Genomic DNA, 22,511 nt, shown 5'->3' on the forward strand with positions numbered 1-22,511 from the left:
CATGAGTATAGTCAGACGTGACCCCCCAATGATGATGATGATGACGATGATGATAATGATGATAAAATAATAATAAAATAAACTATATTTAACAACACTTTAAAAACATTGTTTGTTTGTTTTAATGTTACATACAGCAGTACTTAGGGTACTAGAAGCACTAGTGGTACTCTTAGCTCTGTGCTAAGCAATCACTACTGTTGGAACTATGAGGACCATATGGAGTGCTGGGGTTGGAACCTGTGTCAGCCACATGTAAGGCAAGCACCCTATCCTATATTCAATGTACTACCTCTCCAGCATAATGTTATATCTTCAGCACCATAACTTACCTTATTTTTAATTTTTTAATTATTTCTTTCCTTTCTCTTTCTTTCTCTTTCTTTCTTTCTTTCTTTCTTTCTTTCTTTCTTTCTTCCTTCCTTCCTTCCTTCCTTCCTTTCTTTCTTTCTTTCTTTCTTTCTTTCTTTCTTTCTTTCTCTCTTTATTTCTTCCACTCTTTCTTTTTTTTACCCTGATTTTATATAAATAGCTTTAAATTCAAGTATAAGCACTGAGCACAGATGTGTATGGTCCTGAAATCAAAACAAAACAAAAAATCTATTAAAGTCAAAATAACAGTTGGCGGTGATAGTTCAAATAGCTGGGGTGCATGCCTAACTTGTAAAGGACACTTGGTTTGATTCCCAGTCTCATAATGCTGCATATAGCCCTGGAGACCCCAGCATCCCTGGGCTGCTAAAAAAGTGCCAAATTGATGTGGCATTAAAAGAGTTTAAATTAAAAGGGAATTTTGAAACTAGATGAGTTTTTTTTAAATCTTGAGGTCAAACACACACACAAAATCAGGTCACCAATATAAATCATGTATATATATATATATATATATATGTATTATATTTACTGGGCCCGCTCAAGCAAATTGATGAACAATGGGAAGACAGTGACAGTGACACTGACAGTATATTATATTTGTATCATATCTTATTGTTGGGAATAGTTTCTTATTTTTAAGAAGGTATATGTTTCCTTTATTGAAATTAAGTACATATATATATATATATTTCATTCATTATTTGGTTGCTTTTGGGGTTTTATTGGTGTGGAGTTGATTTCCAAGCAGTGCCAGGTGACTCCGGACCATACTGAGTCTGTGTGTACAGGCTTGCTGGTTCAGTTCTTTTCCAGATAGGAGCAGTGCTACTCAGCTCTTGCAGAGCTATTGGGCCAAAAGAACTCACCCAGCAGTGCTCAGGAATCCTATGTGGCTGAGATTGAACTCTGGACCTCTACTATACAAGACATGTGCTCCAGTCCTTTCCTGATTTTCAGTTTTTAATTTTTCTTTTTCCAAGCACGTATGCTTTTCAAAAAGGAATAAAAAGAAATGAATCCTATATCCTCTCAATAATGAAGTTTTAATTTTAGACATATTTTGTTAGCATCTTTAATCTGCCTGAAAAATCATATAGTTTTTGCTTATAAGGAATCTAAATCAAATCAAGATTATATTTAAAAATTGGTTGACAGATATTTTCTTAATGATTAACATTAAAATCATCTAAAATTGTTCTAAAATTATTAACTATCCAACATAAAATGTTTTTTCCTATAAATATTTTAAGAGAACAGAGATAGTACAGCTTATAAATTATTTGCTTAGCAGATGGCTTACCTAGGTTAAATCCATGGCAATGCTTATGGTCTTCTTGAGTACCATCTAGATGTGATCTTTGAACCCAGAGTCAGGAGAAACTCTTGACCATAGCCTAGTATGGCCTTTCTTTCCATACTCACAAAATTATTTATGGGTATTATTCTGCTGAATTAAATTTTTAAACATGTTTTTGTCACTAACAATATACTGTTGGTTAAATCACAATAATAACTAGAAGAAATCTAAATATTCCTTATCTATCGTAATATTCCTTTAATTTTTCACTCAGTACCCTTTCTTTTCCTATATAGGTACTTGAACATCAAAATTGTCCACTGATTTCACCTTGGAGCCCTAACCCTTTACATAGCTCTCAGTACACAGTAGTGGTTCTGTTAGATTAAATTGCTTCTTTATTTACTAAAATTTTTTTTGCTATTTTGATTTTTTTTACTTATAAGACTATTAAGTATCCTTAAAATCTCTAGTTATTAATTTATCTAATTATAAATTCACAGTTTTTATTATAGCAGCTAGAAAATACTTGGAGTGTATTGCAAATTTAAATGGAGTCTAAATTTAAATGACAGAGGCTACATGACTACTTTATTGTATAAGGTTATGCCTTCAGAAAGATGACGCCAGGGGTGGAATTGGTTGTAGAATGCTGTACTCCTGAGACTCTAGTGTAATTTTGCAAATCATGTGATCTTAAAAAAGAAAAGGTTTTTTTAAATTTTATTTTTAAATCAGTTTGCAGACCTATTGACAGTATAGTAATTGCTCTGTAGCAGTACTATAGTCAGAGAGACCTGGTTTGTTTTCTATCATGCTAACTATTCTCTGAGTGACTTATTACCTTTTAACAGTTTCTTTCTATGCTAATATCACTCATCCAGAATAAGAAAAACTGTATTTTCTGTAGTAAAACACTTGTTCTGGCTTGCCTTGCCATGGGATCAATTTAGTTCACTTTCAACTATAAATATATCTGGTATTATTCAGGGGTTTTTATCTTCATGTCTGTGTCACGATAAAGAAATTTTGAGAATATTCTCAAACATCACAGTAGCTTGTTCAGCTGCTTGCAAATAAATATTTTTCTTTGTTTTATTTTAGTTTGTTACTGGGTCACACCGAACACAGTGGGACTCAGGGCTTATTCGTGGCTCTGTTCTCAGGGATCACTCTTTGGATGTTCCCCCTTTCAATTCTGATTTGGTTAATTAGGGGTCTCTGTCTTTGTGAGTCTTGCTAGTGGTTTATTGATCATGTTTATTTTTCAAAGAACAAGCTCTTGGTTTCGTTAATCCTTTGGATTGTGTTTTTGGGATTCCAATTCATTAATTTCTGATCTAAATCTTATTATTTCTTTCCTTATGCTTACTTTGGGCTCCTTTTCTTGTTCATTTTCCAATTTCTTATGCTGTGCATTTAGGTTATTTGTGTGGGTCTTTTCTTCCTTCTTGATGGAAATGCATAGCTATGAACTTTCCTCTTAACACTCTCTTTGCTGTGCCCCCAAAGTTCTGGTATCTTATGTCCTCATTCCTGCTTGAATCTTTTCATTTCCTCTCTGATTACTTTTATTCACTGGTTGTTCAGGAGGGGACTCCTTAATTTCTAGGTATTTGAGTTATTTCTTCATCTACATTTGTAATTAACTTCTATTTTCAGTGCATCATGATCTGAGAAGATCATTGATACAATTTCTATCCTCTTGACTTTTTAGGGTCTATTTTCTGGCTCAGCAAGTAGTCTATCTTGGAGAATGCCCCATGTGCACTGGAGAAGAATGCATATTCACCACTGGGGGAAGAAAAGGACATATTATTCACTAACCTCTCCCTTATATTTCTTTTTTAAGAGCCAGAATTCTTTTTTAAGAGCCAGTATTTCCTTGCTCATTTTTAATCTAGTTAATTCATTGTCAGGTGACAGATTGGTGCTGAGATCTCTAGCTATTGTTGTATTCCTATCAATGTCTTCCTTTAAGTCTATTCTTTTTTTTTTTTTGTATTTGGTGGTTTCTCAGTAAGGTACATATATATTTAGACGTGTGAGTTCTTTCTGATGTACACATATTTTGATCGTTAATAAGTGATATAATTTTTTATAACTTTTTAAAACCTGATGAATATATTATATGATACAAAAATAACCAACCCAGACATTGGGGAAGGGGGAGTAGTGTTTACTGGAAATACTGTTTTCCAACCTTTGACTCTCAGTCTGTGTTTGCCATTACTGTTTGAATGTGTTTCTTGTTGGAAGCAGAAGTTTCGATTCGATTTTCTAATCCATTCTGTTACTCTGTGTCTCTTAATTGGTGCATTTACCTGTTGACATTGGGTGAGAATTTTATCCTGGAGTTTTGTGCCATATTTTTGTATAAATTTAGCGAATTTGTGAGATTTTTGGATTACTAGATTTTTGGATTATTACTAAGTCTCTTCAGTTCTTGTAGAGTTGATTTTGAGTCTATGAAGTTCCTGAGCTGTTTTTAATTCCTGAAGTTCTCTATTGGTCTTCCAAATATGAACGAAAGTGCGGCTGGAGTGATAGCACAGAGGATAGGGCATTTTCCTTGCACACGACAGACCCGGGTTCGATTCCCAGCATCCCATATGGTCCCCTGAACACCACCAGGGGTGCATCACCTGAGTACAGAGCCAGGAGTAACCCCTGTGCATCATTGGGTATGACCCACAAAACAAACTATATATATATGTGTGTGTGTGTGTGTGTGTGTGTGTGTGTGTGTGTGTGTATGAATGCAAGTTTGTTTGGGCAGAGTATTATTGGTGAGGAGCTCATTTAATGGAGGATTTTTGTTTTTGATCTTTAAATTATATCCCACTGTTGCTTCAGGCCCACAAAATCACACTTGACAATTCTGCTATAAATCTTAAGGACACTCCTTGTGTAATCTCCTTCCTTCATCTCACTGCTTTCAGTATTTTATCACATTTGTGATTTTAATAATTTTATGATTAGAATGTCTCTTAGAGTATTTTCATTTGGGTCGCATATCTGGTACCCTTAAAGTCTCTTGAATCTGGGTGTATGTGCTCTTCAGCTCTGAAAACTGCTCAGTGATGATTTCTGTAGCTAATGCTTCTTCATTTAAATTATCTTCCTCTAGATAATTTGTATCTGGGTCTCAAGACACAGATGATACTATGTTGTTTCTCTTGAATTTATCCCAGAGTTCTCTTAATAATAAGTCCATTTAAGGATTTTTTCTAACTTCTATTGTCTGAATGATTTTTGCCTCTCATCCTGATGCTCACTGATTCTTTCTGATGCTGAGAACCAGTGCATTTTTAATTTCACTACCGAATTCTTTGCTTCTTTCATTTCTAGTTGTAATTTTCTCATCCCTGCTCTCATATCCTCTCATGCTTTATTTTCTGTCCTTTCCATTGTTTCTTTGGGCATCTTAAACATCTTTAACATGTCCCCTCTAAAGTCGTTATCAGAGAGGTTATATTGCTGGTTACTGTGGATTGAGTCTTTTGGGATACCATCTTTGTTTACTAAGCATGCTGGGGTTCTGGGCTACTTTCCCCAACATGTCACCTTTTGATGGTTCATTGCCAGAGTCAAACCAGGCTTTGTTTGTGTTGTGAAAAACTGGATTATCAATGGTCGTAAAAGCAAGCTTGATTTTCTGGGGCCCCCAAAACTGCTCCTGCCATTCTAGGGAGAGTTGTCCTTATTGGTCCCTTGATGCTCATAGGTCTCTATCAATTTGTGATCATTTCTGGGAATATATTCTGAGGATGCAAAAAAAGCAAAGTAGAAATGACATCTGTACCTATGGAGTTGTCAGGAGAGATGAAGTCATGAACTTTACTTATAAATGGATAGACATGGAGAGTATCATGCTAAGTGAAATGAGTCAGAAAGAGAGGGACAGACATAGAAGAACTGAACTCATTTGTGGAATATAAAACAACATAACATGAGGCTGACACCTAAGGACAGTAGATACATGGGGCAGATAGATTGCTTCATAGCTGGAAGCCTGCCTGATGAGCAAAGGGGAGAAGGCAGCTGCAATAGAGAAAGGATCACTAAGAAAAAGATGGCTGAAGGAATCAGTTGGGATGGGACATGTGTGCAGAAAGTAGATAAAGAACCAAGCATGATAACCTCTCAGAGTCTGTATTGCAAACCATAATGCCCAAAAGTACAGAGATATTATGGGAAATCATGTCTGCCATGGATGCAGGGGGAGGGTCGGAAAGGTGGGGTATACCGGGATATTGGTGGTAGGGAATGTGCACTGGTGGAGGGATGGGTGTTTGACCATTGTGTGATTGTAACCCAAACATGAAAGCTTATAACTGTCTCACGGTAATTCAATAAAATTAAAAAAAAATGTGACCTAGGGAAAAGGAACTTGCAGTTATTAAGACAAAGCTGGGAGGAGCTTGTGGTGGAAGTAACTTGCACCCTTGGCTGAGTCATCCCACAGTATTTGGAGGTTCCCACATCAGTCTCATAAATTTCACAGTGCATGGGAGAAATATATATATATATATATACACACACACTTATCTGTATATGAATAAATATAAGTAAAATATGTATATATTAACAAATGAACAAATAGGGACCTATGAAAATCAAGGGGTCAGTGAGGACAACTCTCCCTAGAGTGACAGGAGCTGCTTTTGGGGCCCCAGAAATTCAAGGTTGCTTTTACAACCACGGATAATCCACTTTTTCACAACACAAAGAAAGCCTGGTTTGACTCTGATGTGGGCTTTGGACAAGTCTGAGAGGAGTGTGGGATGGCAGTAGCAAGCAGCACCTTTGTCCGAGACTCTCCACTGCTCCTTGGTGGTTCCCACACTCATCTGAGTTTGATAATTCTGATTAATTCTTAGTATGGATATCTCTTTTGTTTCAGACAGTACTTTGTGAGCCTGAGCTCCAGTTTGCCACAGCAGTAACTACTCGTTAAAATTATTTTATTAGATTCCCTGTCTCAATTTTTGACATTTGCTACCTGCACTCATTTTTCTAATAAGTAATAAGAAACCAAATTTTTGTCTCAGTGTCTGCTTGCTTTCAAAAGCCCAAATTTGGGAAGCTTTATACAGATTATAAGAAGAAATTGGATGATACATTGTAAAGTAAAGTAAAGTAAAGGCCCTCCCATTGTTGATCGATTTGCTCTAGCGGGCCCAGTAACGTCTCCATTGGAGACTTTGTTGTTACTGTGCTTGGCATATCGAATACGTCATGGGGAGCTTTCCAGGCTTTGCCGTGCGGGTGAGATACTCTCAGTAGCTTGCCAGGCTCTCCGAGAAGGGCGGAGGAATCAAACTCGGGTCGGCCATGTTGGCTGCATGCAAGGCAAACGCCCTACTGCTGTGCTATCTGAATTTGTTGATGCCAACAAAATTTAAGTTGTGGTTTTATTATGGAGGTTAAAAAAGCGAAAGCATTTAAAAATTCTTTAAAAATAAAGATTAATATTTTAGAACAGCATCATTAATATGCTTAGTTATAGGTACAATTTTGAAGGCATAACATGAAAGTATTGAAGACTTATAGATATTCTAAAAATATTCTATAAATTTTTGTTATATGTTTATTTTTTATTATTTATTTATTTATTTATTGTGCTTTTGGGGTCACACCTGGTGATGCACAGGGGTTACTACTCTCTCTGCACTCAGGATTACCCCTTATGTTTATTTTTTAGTTGCATGAAAACATCATGCACAAGTCTCCAGAAGATGTTTTTGTGACTAATGTTCATGGTTGAGGACTTTTTGTAGAGAATTAAAAAAATGTAATATTAGTTTATCTAGCTATTTGTATGGTAATAACAGGTTGTTTGCAAATAGGTAAATGATTTGAGAACAAAGCAATGCTACCTTTAGTGATAGTATATATATATATATATACATATGGAGCGATAGCACAGCGGTAGGGCGTTCGCCTTACAAGCGGCCAACATGGCCGACCCGAGTTCGATTCCTCCGCCCCTCTCGGAGAGCCCGGCAAGCTACCGAGAGTATTCGATATGCCAGACACAGTAACAACAAAGTCTCCGATGGAGACGTTACTGGGCCCGCTCGAGCAAATCGACGATCAACGGGAGGGCCTTTACTTTTACTTTTACATATATGAATGTATATAAATATAATATGTATATACTAAGAAATAAATAAATCATAAAGTACTTAAGAGATAAAATTCAAAAGATTTAATTAAAGTATACATTAAAAATTATTTGGCCCTGAGAGATAAGAAGACAGCTTGGAGTTATGGCACTGCATGGCCTCCAGGTACTGCTGATTGAAATCACGGAGACTTTTGAACAACATTGGCATAGTCTGGTGATGCACAGCAAGGTAAGAGCAGAGCCACTCTCTAAGTCCATATTATTGAAATTTGTAGACTAATTGACTGAGAATGACCCTTGGGGCCTATGAAAATTGCTTGGGATGTTCTTCCCCAAAATTCTTCCTTTAATTAAAAACATAATGTATAGTGCAGGGGATATCATGCTTGCCTTACCTACAGCTGACTCTGGTCCAATCCCAAGCACTGCATGTAGTCTTCTGAGCACTGCCATGAGTGATTACTGCACACAGACACAGGAGTGATCCCCAAGCTTAGAGCCAGGAGTAAGCCCTGAATAAGGAAGATGTGCCCCCTGAACAAAACATAAAAATATTAATAATGTACATGCTAAAACTAATTATATAAATAAAATATATATTGAACTGAGAAGATAGAAAAAGACGAATTGATGAATTGAGAAATTCAAAATGTATAAAAATAACTTTAAAATTATAATGGTATTCATTCATGTGCATTTATTTATTTCATAAATATAAGAAGGCAAACTTGGTGGTGAAACAATGACATTTTCTTTTTTTAAATGTTTCTACTTCTTTTTTTTTCAAATTTTTATTTATTGAATCACCATGAGAACGGTCACAAAACCTTTCAGTTTAAGTCTCGGTTGGTCATATAATGATCAAACACCCATCCCTTCACCAGTGCACATTTTACACCACCAAGAACACCAGTGTAACTCCCACCCCTCCCCCTGCCTATGTGGCAGATTTCCACTTTACTCTCTGTACAATATCACATTCAATATTATGACAAAAGACCCACTATTATTATTTGGAATTTTTCCCAACATTCAGACCTGCCAAAAAGACATCATTAAATATTTTTTTTCTATTGCTGATTATGAAGAACACATGATGTCACAGGGTCGAAATTGCGGCCATGTGATTTTGGATTTCTGATATTTTAATAATAAGTCTAGAGGGATTACTGCAAAAAGCTGCTGGATTCTGAGATTGGTTTGTGTGCCTCTGGGATCACGGTCATTTAGGAGCCGGAGGAGGTGTTCATGGGTGATAACTTCAGGCCTTGTCAGGGCAGGGAGCAGGGCCGGTTCCACTCCCCATCCCGTGAGGCCCTGCATGCCTCATCACTGCAGTCTTATACCTGGCTGTCCATTAGGCTCTAAAAGATGGCGGCTACCTTGCCAACGCTGCCAGGAGGGAAAAGCGGAGGGACAAATAAACTTCTCCTTCTGGGGTAGCATAGTGCTGCAGTTTAATGCACAGTCCAGATGCATTTTGGTTGGGCATTATATTTTGCCCAAATTTTCCCAGCACCATTCAAGCCGGCCATTCAGGGACAGTCACTAGATCATTTACTTTCCATTGCTCACTTTGCGTATCAGGAAAGGTCACGCATAAGCAGCCCTGTGGTTTGCCCACATACTGGAGCCATGCTTGTAGAAGCTCATGGTCACCTGGATTCCATCTGGAGAAGGCGGGGAAACTGCACCTACCCCATCTGGGACCTTCTGGTTATATAGGCTCAGTATGGGGCCCAGAGGATTCTGCAGGAATTTGCAGGCCAGGTTTCTTCACTGCTGTGTGTGGCAAGCTGGTGCTGGGGGTGGGTTGAGGGTGTGGCTTCCGGGATCAGGGGCTGACTGGGAGCCGGGATGGAACTGCCTGGCCCAGCACCCCCATGCAGTTTGGAAGAATCGCCCTGGTGCCCGCATATAGGAGTCATGCTTGTAGAAGTTCATGGTCTTTGGGATTGCATCTGGAGAAGGCGAATGACATTTTCTTTATGTTTTTCTTCATATATAAATATCAACCACAGTAAAAATGAACTTCACACCTATTTACTTTTATAAAAATAAAGACATTGTGTAAAGTTGGTTTTTAAAGAGAATTAGAATTTAAGAGAAATATAAGTTCTAGCTTATTCAAATTTTCAGTCATCGAGATTCTAGTTTCAGAAAAATTGTTTCAGCATTATATTTCTTTTTGAAGCTTTTCTGTGGGAAAGAAAAATAAGATGATTTTTCCACCAGTTTTCAGCAGGAGACTAGCAGAATCAGAAATATCTTAACCAAGTTCCCTAAAGTTTCATCTATCAAGTTTGGAAAATAATACAAATGTTGTGGCTTGAAATAAGAACCGGGATTTCAAATTGAGAGTAATATGGAAGTTTTCTTTTTCTCAATGCAATTCATCAATTTATTACCTATGTCATAGCTTTCTTTCCTTTTATGTTTATCCTTAGGAAATAAAATTTATCTCTTGAGGTTAAATGAAATGTTTTTTGACTTAAATAAATTTAGTATTCATATTATCTGGTACTCAAATAACAAAGAAAATATAGATGCTATGATTTTGCCTTTAAATAACTGATTAATGAATAAAATGTATATATATATCAATTATGACAGACTGTTTAGTCACAGTGTGGACTTATGACTTAAAATTTTATTGCATGAAGATAATGGTTAGTCAGAATCAAAGGAAGTAATATCTATCTATATTTTATTTATGAAATTCTGAATTTTATTTAATTTGTAATTTAACAGCTTTAAAAATGGGAAAATCCACCGATTTATAAATAGAAATTAATTGTTTTAGCTTTCTGTTGTTGCTGTGAAATAAGAAGAAAAACTTTAATAGATTGACAAAACAGAAAGATATTAACTTAACACCTTTATGAGTTAGGAAACCAGGAATAAGTTTACTTAGGGTCTCACCTAAGATCTCATTAGACTAAAAAAATAATAAAACAAAACCAAAAACCACTTAGGCATACTGCATTCTCACGTGAGGCTAAATATTCCTTCAATAGTTGTTGTAAAATTCAGATCAGTAGGACTGAATTTCTGACTTTTTTTGCTATTATTTGGGTAGGGGTCATTGTTAGCTCCTAGACATCCCCTTTAATTTCTTGCCACATAGACATTTTCATTGACATTTTATAGTGTGGTTTTTTCTTCTGAGGAATACTTTTGTTGTTTTCATTTTTTCAGGTTTATTTTAACTTTTACCTCTATATTTTTCTTCAAAGATCTCTTCTGTTTTTGTTAGCTTCATCAAGCTTATGTGTCCTTCATTTAACTTAAGTTATTATTTAAGATATTTCTGTCTCAAAAATATCTTTACTATTCCTACAAATTATAACCTAAACAAAGTAGTGATAGTCTATAGTTTCTGTAGCACTGTGACTGTTCATCGATTTGCTCAAGCGGGCCATCAGTAACGTCTCCATTGTGAGACTTGCTGTTACTGTTTTTGGCATATTGAATATGCCATCGGGAGGTTGCCAGTCTCTGCCATGTGGGCGGGATACTCTCGGTAGCTTGCCAGACTCTCCAAGAGGGACGGAAGAATCGAACCTGGGTTGCTCCCATGCAAGGCTAATGGCATACCCACTGTGCTATCACTCCAGCCCAGTCTATAGTTTAACTCATCTAAATCCATGTATGAGAGATTATATAGCTCTCTCATATGAATTGCAAGAGGAAGAAATCTTGCAAGCTATTTATCAATTCTGCAGACCTTCTAGTCAAATACCTGCTGTATTTTATCTATGCAGTATTGAGAAATTTATTTCTCTGACTTAATCTTTCATCTATAAAGTAAGGTATTTTATCAAATAGTCCCTGTAGGAAACTTTTAATTTTGACATTGAAACAATTCTACGAAGGCCTTGAGTTTAAATTAATCACAGTGATAAGGGATAGAGATACATGGAATTCTGGAAGCTTACATTGTCCTCCAATTTCATTACAATCATTTTAGAAATTTGTTGTGAATTCAGACAGTTGTGAGTAACAAGTAAATAAAGACATCTAGAGAAAGCATTTACATAATTTCAGGACGTATACATTCATTGCCTATCACTTATTCATTCAACTGTTGTGAAATTTAAAGCATAGCTCAGGACATTATTCACTGAACTATAATCATTATGGAAATGTAGAAATTTTAGAGATCTGACATAGCAAGTAGTAAAACTGACTAAATCTCTAATAGTTAAGGTATTTTAATGACCTCTAATCTAAAATAAAAAGCTTATATCTGTCATATTATGAAATTACATTTCCAAGATAATAAAGTTATTTTTAAAAACTGATTTAAAATATATTGGTAGTATACTAATGTTTCAAAATATGCCAGAATACATAAAAATGGATTTTAAAAATGTTTCTAGGTAAGTTTAACAGTAATGCCAGCAGCCAAATTTTAAAAAATATAAGGATCCCAGGGAAACAAGTAAGATGTAATGAAATAATAGAATTTTCTCTTTCATTATAACCTATTGAGAGTATTCCCAGTCTTGATTTTAAATATAAAAGATAATATTAAAATTCCTCCAAAAGCATGACAATTTGCACACTTTGTTTTACATAATGTTCCATATAACTGTTTTTGAAATGGTTTCTGAAAGTATTTTATAGGATTACCTAACTCAAGACAATGTGGAACTCTGTGATATTTGAAAAGAAAAAGTACATATGACTGATGCTGGATTTAGAGATTTTATTCAAAATCTGAATAAACTTGACCTGAATAAACTTATGGTTTTAACAAAGTGAAAATTCTGTCATAAAGAACATGACAATGATCATCTACAATTTGTCTCCAGGGGCTTAAGTAGTGACCTGGCAACTAGCTGCAGGTAGAGCGAATAGTTCTCTAGGTTGAGTAAGAGCTGCTAGAAAAACCCTGAGCTACTCTGAATCATTTTCTTATTTATAAAGAAATTAGGAGAGTTGAATAAATGGGCATAAAGGTGATGCAGCTTGCCAGGTAAATAGGTATGATGGTGATCTTCCTTTATTCATGCTCCACCAGACTGACTTGAAGGGGATTTGCTGGCTGTGTTGCTGGCTGACTGACAAAGTTATTGGTCTTGCTGCCAGGTGTGTTTTGACTCCAAGGGAGGTAGAAAGCTGAAATGCTTTACAATGAATGTATTCTCCTGTACTTAGAAAAGTCAAGCAATCACAAAATGTCAGAAGCTCAGTGCTGCACTCAAACTCCCAAATGTCATCCAAACATCAGTCACTTAAGTGAATGGCATACTTGAGAAAAAGTATATGAGTTCCAGCTCCAAGTTTACGCAAGTTCCCTAGATTTTCCACTGTAGATGGCAAAGTCAGCCCATTGTTATATCTCACTTTAGTGTAATTGATGAAAGATGCTTGAGGGAAATGAAAAAAATGTTTATTTTTAAAGAAATGATGTTATTTAAAAATTGCTAATGTGCCAAGAACAGATATTTGGGAACTTATAAATTATATTGATAATAACAAGAAATCCCAATTTTGTGAATTTATGTCAGGGTTCTTTTAGATCCTATGTGGATTTTGTAAATCAATTTATCTATCCTGAATCTTGATATCTATATTTAATAATAGGAGTTAAATTATTATATATAGCAAAAATTATCCTTATACCCTCCCTAAAATAAATAAACCATACTCAACACTCTATATCACTTTTCTCATCTTTGTCCATGTATTAGCAATTATTTTCTTTATATTCAATAAAATATGTTGCTTTGTTTATTTAATTTCCTAAAAGAGATATAAACTTCATAAAAAATGTTGTTTTATTTTTACCAACACTTTCAGTATCCAATCTAGAATATTACTTAGCATAGAATGAGGAATCATTTGTTTGTTAAGGAAATAAGTGAATTCCTCTTTCATAGATTCTTGTGAACATAAAATAAAATGATTTATGAAAAGGATCAAGTCAAAATGATACCAAATAAAATATTAATCTTTGGCAGAGCACAGGAGAAAATTGCATCATATAATTTGTGATATCTGAGTAAAAATAAACAAATAGCAAGAGACAGATTAGTAGAAAAAAGAGATGAAATATAATGACAATATTCACATAACTATTAAATATAAATATAGGGTATAAATGGGCATTTGTTCTCTGTTAAGAGTCTTGAAGGAGAGAGATTTCACATGACAAGGAGGAGATTTTGTCATTTTACTTTGAGAGTAGAAAGAGGAATTTCTCAGAGGACTTTTTCAATGATTAATACAGACCTTGGTAGTATCCCCTAAACTACATTCTTCTAGGTCATTAAATAGAGGAACGGTTATTTATTTTTCTTTTCTTACTTTCCTTCTTTCTTTTCTTCTTCCTTCCTTCCTTCCTTCCTTCCCTCCCTCCCTCCCTCCCTCCCTCCCTCCCTCCCTCCCTCCTTCCTTCCTTCCTCCCTCCCTCCCTCCCTCCCTTCCTTCCTTCCTTCCCTCTTTCTTACTTTCTTTTCTTATCCTATTTTTTTTTAATGTTAAGAAAGGATCTGAGGACTGAGATAAGGTCAAGAACTTCTAAGCCTTTAGGATTTTCACTGCTCTTAACAGCAAATAATTTGCCTTATCATTACTAAGTAATGATAACCCCCCTGAGCAGTATATAAACACCATTGACACTTAGCTTCCCATCACCAAGGTAACACTTAATAGAAGTGGCTACTCCACAGTTGGAAGACTGCCTCAAATATTGGGGGAGAAAGCAGTTGGAATAGAGAAGAGACCACTAAGGTATAATGATAGCTGGAAATAATCACTCTGGATAAGAACCGTGTGCTTAAAGGGAACAAACATGATAACCTCTCAGTACCTGTATTGGAAACCATAATAACCAAAAGGAGAGAGAGAAAGTAGAAAAATGCCTGTGATAGCAGCAGGCTGGTGGTCTGGTGGAGGGAAACTGGGGACAATGGTAGTGAGAAATGTACAGTGGTGGAGGGATGGGTGTTGGTGGGATAGGTTTTAAAACATTGATTGACCAAAAACCCAACTATGAACAGCTTTCTAACTGTGTACCTCATGGTGATTCAATTAAAAAAACTGAGTACTCTAGGCAGATTGATAAAAGCCCTATTGGGCCATATTATTGAGAAAATATTGGGTCATATTTTTGAGAAATAATATGGTCCTATTGGGTCATATTGGTAACAGATCTTTCTTTCTAAAAGTGACAATTATGTGCCTCCGTAACAGATTGTGAGCTTCCAGAATGCAAGTCTTTTTTTTTTTAATATTGGGGTAACAGGGCTTCAGTGATAGCACAGCGGTACAATGTTTGCCTTGTTTGCAGCCAGCCCGTCCAAGCCAGGTTCGATTTCTCCACGCCTCTCGGGGAGCCCGGCAAGCTACCAAAGTATCTCGCCCGCACGGCAAAGTCTGGCAGCTACCTGTAACATATTCGATATGCCAAACACAGTAACCACAAGTCTCAAAATGGAGACGTTACTGGGCCCACTTGAGCAAGTTGATGAACAACGGGAGGACAGTGTTTGTTTTGTTAGTTTTGGGGCAACACCTGACATTGCTCAGTTCACCATAAAGGGTGTCGGGATCAAACAACTTTTGGCCACACCTGAGGCAACTGCCATGCCCCCTGTACTATCTTTCTGACCCTTTAAGTGTCCTTGTAAAATGTCTCTGTACTTATCAACTTCAAGAGTCATTTAGTAAGATAAGGCATGAATAACATTGCAACAAGCAGAATACCAGTAAATAATTGACTGGGAATAAAAGGGCCTGAATCATGTCTAAAGGCCTAAAGTATATCCTTCAGGTAAATAGGACAATGAAATTATGTTTCAGTTTTTTGATAAAATTATCCTTTAAAACATTCTATGCCTAGATACAGAGACAAAGACTTTGCCACTTATTAAAGCAATAAAATCTGTTTTCTTAATAACCTTGTTCTTCATTTAACCTCACAAAAAAAAGACATATATGATATTTTATGTGTTCAACTATTAAATATTTCACTTTGTAAATATTTGACAGTTTATTATGTAAATGTGCCATCCTTCTAGGCATTGTTATCAAGATAAAATGTTGATCTGAGATTCTATGTTTTCCTCCTTGGAAACCAATCTTCTAGAAAACAGAAAGCAGGGAACCATATTGTTTTATGAATAACTACAGGAAACTTGCACATCCTAAGCTTTAATGATGACAAGAAAAGAAAAACAAAAGTTTTTGATGGTTTCACATAGTTGTCTTTTTGGTTGTGGCATATGCCTGCCTCATATGCCATATGGCATATCCTCAGCTGCTCTTGCTGAAAGAAAGTTCAAACCAGAAGAGATTATATTCTGTAAAAAGCATATTAATATTGCTGGTTTTCCAAACTGTCTTTAATATAAAAACTTGTAATTTTGTAAAAACCATGTAATTATGTAATGAAGAAAACTTTATGAATAATCCAAAACTACTATGCCTCAACATTTCTAAAATTCTAAAACTTGTTGGTGAACTATTATAAGGGTGAAACTCTTTAACAGTGAAACACTGAGATTCTGTCTAGTAGTTGAAGTCAATTTTAGATATACTATGAGATTAAAAATCTGGTTTATATAATTGATCATATCCAGAAGAGTTTTGGCTGGGAGGAGTTTCTAAGACAATAGATAGTGAAAACTCTCATGGAAAGTATGGTGTTAGAAAACAATATGTATGAAACGCTATCATTAACGACAGATGTAATTAATTTTTAGTAAGACCCTTAAATTAAAAAAAAAACAAAATAAATCATGTTACCACATTAAGGTGTAATTTTAAAATTTATTTTACATTGCTTTTATTTACTGGAAATACAATTTTTTATGAATGTTTAAAAATTAAGCAGTGCATGTTTTTTTCTGAATTTTAAAACGTAGTGAATATAATTGTTAGAAAGTTCACATAAATATAAAATATCTTTTACAGAGGTGCTGATATTCTCTAAAAATTAAAAATGGGTACAGGATAAATAAGCAGAAATTAAATTGGAAACATCTAGGCAATTAGCAACAAGAATGTCCAAATATCAAAGTGCTTTCTATTCTCAAACTTAAGAACTAGAAATCTAAAATGGGAACTAAGTGGTCACAGATTTAGCATAGGCTCAATATAAGAAATGAAGGTTCACTCATGTAATAAGTTTCAGCCAGTATAAACCTAATTCATATTTTTCACATCTCTTAAATATAATCAATGACAAATTAAATTTTATAATTAGTTACAAATAAAATAAAATTGGACCTAAGAATCTCAGAAAAATAAGATTTATGTTAATAGCTTGCAGTTTTTTTAAATCACATTTCAAAATGTTGTGTACTTTATTTATTTAGTTTCCTTTTTATGTCACACCCAGAGGTCCTTAAGGCTCATCCTGGCTCTGTGCTCCAGGATTGAGATTATCTCTTCTGACACTATTATAAGTTTCAGACTACATTTTTCTCATATTTCTTGTAGGTATGATTCTTTAGTTTTTGTCTTGCATAGTATGAGGTTTCCAGTGGTTCCGATTTTGCCTTTGCTTGAAAGGTTAATTTTATGTTCTTAATTAAATCAATATTCATCAAAAAGGTTCCTGTGAGATTATTGTATTTTACTCTACTGAAGTGGTAATCCTCATGAGTGGTACACTGAATTCAATTTTTTTAAATTGTTTTAATTTTATAAAGTAGTTCACAATATTTAATTACATTTAATATTCAAACACCAATTCCACCACTGTTACACCTTCCTACAATCATATTTCAGATGTTTTCATCCGGAATCCCAACCCCTGCCCCAAAGAGAACTGAAAACTATTGTTTGTTATGAAAAATCACTGTAGCATTTTCAGCTACAAAAAGCATTTCCTTAGAGGAAGGAGTGTGAAGATTGTTGCATTTCACTGAGTGGCCATCAAATCGTTCTATAAGAGATCATTAACTTTGTTCTTAAAAGAACTGGAGCAATAGTACAGTGGGTAGGGCGTTTGCCTTGCATGCTGTTGACCCAGGTTCGATTCCCAGCATTTCATATGGTGCTCCGAGCACACCAGGAGTAATTCCTGACTGCATGAGCCAGGAGTGACCTCTGAGCATTGCCGGTGTGACCCCAAAAGAATAAATAAATAAATAAATAAATAAATAAATAAATAAATAACATTGTTGTTAAAGGTTGAGTCTTGTGTGCTATATGTGTGTGTGTGTATGTGCAAAAATATTTCCCTCTAAGATTGTTTGCCTAATACTTTGAACCCCATCAAATGTGGTGCAGTACTCTTGGAGTATGGGAAGGATGTGTGGTATGAAGTGTCACATTTGTGACCATGTGGTCCAAGATTAGATTCATTTGTGGGTGAGGCTTGGCCCGAGCATGTGGAGAGCACCCATGAGCATGGTAGCAGTTGAGTTCTGGAGGGTTTTGGCTGCTGGGGCTGGGTCACTTGGGGCAGAGAGGGGTCTCACCCACCCCCTTCTGGGGCGCCTCTAATGAAACAGCTTAGTGTGGGGTCCTGTGGCATGGTTATGGCGAGTGTCATGTTATGCTCCCTTCCTGGACAGGACATTCGACTCTGGATGGTGGCTGATGATGAGATTATCTGGCACCAGCCAGGGTTGGTTTTGGTGTGACTACTGAGTTGCCAGAGAAAGGGGTACGGGCGAAGGATTCCTATTCCAAGTCCTGTTGAACCCTGAGTTCTCAGTCACAAAGTTCCCCACACCTGGGTTTTCTGGGGATTCACTTGTGGGTGAAGCTTGGTCCAAGAGTGTAGAGAGCAGCTGTGAGAATGGTGGCAGTTGAGTTCTGGAGGTTTTTGGCTGCTGGGCTGAGTTCAAATTTTTATCTCCATTATTTTCTAATTATCAGTACTTTCTTAATTCCACTGTTTTCTTTACAATTATATATCACATTTTTATTGCAATAAAGAATTTTCAATTATCCTAGTTTGATATCTTTACTATGCTCATCCTTTTCTTTGGTAGCATTGGTTTTCGATGCTATTTAGATTTTTGGTGCATAACTGCTATACATGCGTATAACACAAAACTAAAAGATCTAGCAGATTTTATCACCATCCAGTTGACCCCTCCCCTCTCCCACACTGTCCTTTCTTTATACCTGCCACCACCTTCCTAATCATAATCACCAATTTTGTAAAAATAAGCATATGTTTTTGATTATTTATTTACTGTTTTATTATATTCAGTATGAGTGAAATGACACAGTATCTGTCTCGCTTTCTGACTTTACTTTCAGGATATCCTCATTGTCAAAAATGACAAGATATTATCTTTTATTTGTAACTGAATAGAAATTCATTGTAGAGTAATTATCACATATTCTTTATTAGGGGATATGTAGTTGGAAAATACCCAGTCATGCTGAGGGACTATTCCTGGTTCTCTGCTAATAAGTATCTCCTGGTGGTGCTGGGAACCTGAATTAATGTTGGTTGAGTTTGAGACACACATCTTATTGATATGCTATCTCTGCTTAGTAACCATATATATATTTTTATCCATTCATCTACTGATGCACATTTAGGTTGTTACTTTATCTTGACTTGTGTTAATATTACTGAAATGATTATAAGAATGCATATATCCTTTTTAATTAATGTCCTCCTATGCTTAGTGATGATTATTATACCATCTTGTCTATGAAAACATAATCTTTTAGATTGAGTTCTCTCCAAGCTAACAATTATTAAACTGATGATCTGCTTTTTTGTTGTGTTTCTCAGAGTGTCCAGCTGGGAGCAAGATATAATCAGAGATATTATTCTTTCATTATAGTGGTAAATTTATCTAACCGGCTATGATTTATAATTCTAGCTAAAAAGCATAGTTAAATCACTGCCCTAAGTGTTAAGTAATTTATAATAAAGACTTCTTGGAAAATTAAAATATTATCATGCAATTGATATACACTGTAATATGCCTATCAAAGTAAATCTCTTTGTAAAGAAAATAAAATGCTGTGTACTTATTTCATTTATGTTCCATGGCTTCCTAGATTCACTATCCTATGACATGAGGTAGCTTGAATTTTAAAAGTTATGTCATTTAATTATCTAATTTTTACATATTCCTGGACACTTCATAAGAAAGACACTTCCTACTCGTTTTCCAAAATTATCACACCATACTTGATGGATTTTCAGAAAGTAGGCAACAAATCATAGATGGATATATATATATACACATATATGTATATATATGTGTATATATATATATATATATATATATATCAGACAACCTGGCAAGCTACCAAGAGTATCCTGCCCACATGGCGGAGCCGGGAAAACTACCCGTGGTGTATTCAATTTGACAAAATCAGTAACAATAAAGGATCTCATTTCCCTGACCCTGAGAGAGCCTCCAATATGGCAGCATTGGGAAAAACGTGTAAGAAAAGGGTGCTAAAATCTCAGGGCTGGGACAAATGGAAACATTACGGGTGCCCACTGGAGTAAATCGATGAGCAACTGGATGATAGTGACAGTGACGGTGAATTATCTAATTTTTAAATATCTATGAAAAGTATTTTCATATGATGACTGCCCTCCTACATCCTGATGGATCTATCACATCTTCCAGAAGGGCAATGGAGAAGATTATTCATGACTTCTACTCAGATCTCATTAATAGCCATGTCCACTTGCCCACATACCACATTCTGCATGATGGATATGTCATTCCCAATGTTCTTCCTTCTGAAATCCAACATGTCATCTCGTAGGTAAAGAAACAAAGAGCACCTGGCCCAGACAATATCAGAACTGAACACCTGAAGAACTTACCATCAGTACACATCAATACACTGGCTCGGCTCTTCACATGCTACCTGTCTGAATGCAAGGTTCCATCCCAATGGAAAACCAGCAGGACTGTACTACTATACAAGAAAGGAGACATCCACGACATTGGCAACTATCGCCCAATCTGCCTATTGTCTGTCATCTACAAAGTTGTTCACTCGAGTCATCGTGAATAGGATTAGCAGAACACTAGATGAAGGATAACCATGTGAACAAGCTGGATTCAGAAAAGGATTCAGTACCATCGACTATATCCACATGATTATTAAGTTCATTGAGGTTTGTCAGGAGTTTAAGATATTGCTCTGTCTAACATTCATTTATTTAAAGAAGGCCTTTGATTCTGTTGAGACAGAAGCGGTCATAGAAGCCCTAGCCAATCAGGGCGTACAAACTCAATACATCAGGATCCTCCGTGAGCTCTATTACGGATTCACTACCAGGATCTCACCATTCTACCAAGAAGTAATCATCCATGTCAAGAGAGGGGTTTGGCGAGGTGATACCATTTCACCAAAACTCTTCAGTGCCACCCTCGAGAAAGTAATGAGACAACTAGAATTTGAAAGAATGGGAGTGAAGATAGATTGTCGGCAGCTACACCACCTCCGCTTTGCTGATGACATCATTCTAATAACACCAAACATCAGCCAAGCGGCACAAATGCTGACCGACTTTGACTGTGAGTGTGGAAAGGTCGGACTACAGCTGAAATGTTTATGAGAAACAGCCTTGTTCTGGACGCTCCATTCGCTCTCAAAGGAACCACCATCTCTGAATGCAACAGTTATATATACCTAGGTCGAGAAATCAACATGATGAATGACCTGGCACCTGAGTTGCTCAGGAGTAAGAGAGCGGCTTGGAATGCCTTCAAGAGCGTTGAAGAAATAACTAAGAGGACAATGAACCTCCAGCTATGAGCACATCTCTTCGATTCCACTGTTCTTCCTGCATTAACATATGCCTCAGAGACCTGGGCCCTACGAAAACAGGATGAGAATGCTATTCAGGTCTCTCAAAGAGGAATCGAAAGAGCTATGCTTGGAATATCACGATTCACTCAAAAGAGAGATAGAATCTGGAGTTCTGATCTCCCCAACACTCAAGAATCAGGGACGCTGTCTCATTTGCCAAGGCATCAAAAATCAGATGGACTGGACACGTAATGAGGTTTACCGACAACCGCTGGACTAGAGCCATTACTGACTGGATTCCACGGGACATCAAAAGATCACGTGGATGCCCACCTACAAGATGGTCAGACTTCTTCGTCAAGACCCTGAATGAACGTTTTGAGGCTTTGAATGTTCCTAGAACGAACAGATGCCATTGGGCTACGCTAGCACGCAACGGGGATGAATGGAGACGTTACTGGCACCCGCTTCAGTAAATTGATGAATAACGGGGGATCAAGTGATCAAGTGATGAAAAGTATATTCCCTCTGAGCAATTTAATGGTCTTACAAGATCTGAAGAGGTGATTCTGTGTTAAGATTTCTTAAATTGAAGAAAAAACATTTTTTGTTCATTAATTAGCAAATTATGTAGAATGTCTATTCATAGAATTACATATCTATTTGACAGAAGTTTCTTGGTACTGGTTAACTAAAAATTTATTCAGATATTCTAATCTAAACCATTTTATTTGGACAGTATTCCAGGCACTGAGACAACTGAAGTTTAAAGTTTTAAGCAACACAATTTCTGCTTTTCATATTTTTAACACAAAATAGTAGGTATTACACAAAGGAAACAAGTAATTATTTGTCACCTACATGAGCTGACCAACATATTCTTGTATGACATACAAAATAAAATGTAATTTTATTGTAGATTTATGTTTATTGTAATTCATTTACATCATGCCATTCTCTTACGTTATTATACTTAATATATTAAGAAAATGG

The sequence above is a fragment of the Sorex fumeus genome, unplaced genomic scaffold (assembly GCF_029834395.1).
Source record: "Sorex fumeus unplaced genomic scaffold, SorFum_2.1 ptg000035l, whole genome shotgun sequence".
NCBI classification, from domain to species: Eukaryota; Metazoa; Chordata; class Mammalia; order Eulipotyphla; family Soricidae; genus Sorex; species Sorex fumeus.